This window comes from Octopus bimaculoides, chromosome 10 (assembly GCF_001194135.2).
Source record: "Octopus bimaculoides isolate UCB-OBI-ISO-001 chromosome 10, ASM119413v2, whole genome shotgun sequence".
Lineage (NCBI taxonomy): Eukaryota > Metazoa > Mollusca > Cephalopoda > Octopoda > Octopodidae > Octopus > Octopus bimaculoides.
The window spans coordinates 63,742,983-63,744,360 of NC_068990.1; positions in this window are offsets into that span (position 1 = coordinate 63,742,983).

A 1,378-nucleotide genomic window follows, 5' to 3' on the forward strand; every position below is an offset into this window, starting at 1 on the left:
TATATATACATATATATTCTGCGTGACATCTTGAGAGAGGGAATGAGAGCAGACAGTGAGCAGACAGTTACTGAATCTATAAATTGATTCAGCAAAAGTTCAAAAGTTATTTGGAAAAGAATGTTTTGCCAAAGATATGGTTTGTCACAATGACATTGGCCGTTCAAATTCAATATGTTCATAAAGTAACTCTTCCTCTACAGAAAAGTACTCCATCGCAAGTAATGCATTTCTTCTATTTTGAAACTATATCCATTTGTATCCATTTCTTCATAGCCACTTTTACTTCGTCTATGCCATAAAATCATTGGGCCGAACAGGTTGAAGGGTGCCAAATCCAGACTGGATGGTTAGGATACAATTGAGTAGCCCGATGTACTAATTGCCTTATTTGTTAATAAAGATATTTGTGGTCGTGTATCTATATGGTGACTGTAGATCGTTTTCATATTCTTTTTACAGTCTTTTCCACCTGACACAATTTGAGTCTTAATGTCCAGCTTGCTGTTCATCGTACAGCCGCTTTCCAGAAGATCAAGGTGAATTACACCCTTATCATCCACCACCAGACCCACCAAAAGAGAGTCACCGTGGCTCACCATGCTGATCATTGGCTCATCGATTTCTTAGGCCTTGGAGAAGAGATGCGATACCATTCCATGGTCTGGTCCTTCGTTTCTGGATCATAAAGATACTCATATGTTTGATTCCTTGTCATCAAATCGGGGAAAAAATGTGATTTTGTTGGTTTGGTTTCAAATGCTTCCAGTGGATCAGAACAGATTACTATTCTTCTCTTAATCTGGTGTCGACTGCTGAGGTACCCACTTTGCACACACTTTTCAGTACCCAGAGTTTTCCGCGTCTTCTATAATGCATTATCACCACAAACCATTTGTGCAACAAGCTCATTATGACTCGTCTGTCCATACGAATCAACTGACCCACTCGCTGGCAATTCGTGTCAGTGGTCGCAGTGGATGATCCCCCGTGGTATCGGTTTCTCGTCTTTTAAACTTCTTATTCCATTTGTGTGCATTGCTCTTGTCAATGATGTCATCTCCGTAGCCAACTTGTAGACTTCTGTGGATGTGGAACAGTTTGTAACGCTCTTTCCTCAACAAATCAATGACGGCGTATTGCTTTTGCTAAGAACCCATTATTACAACGAAGACAAACTGGAAGGAGAGTTATTGCATAGGAAGAGCTACTCTACAGACATTATGCAATTTGAAAAACCGATGTTAGTTAATTAAAAAAAATATGTTATGCTCACTGTTACATTTCTGTCGGTACAACCCTTGTGTGCGTGTGTGTGGGGGTATGTTTGTGTGTGTGTGTGTGTGTGTGTGTGTGTGTGTGTGTGTGTGTGTGTGTG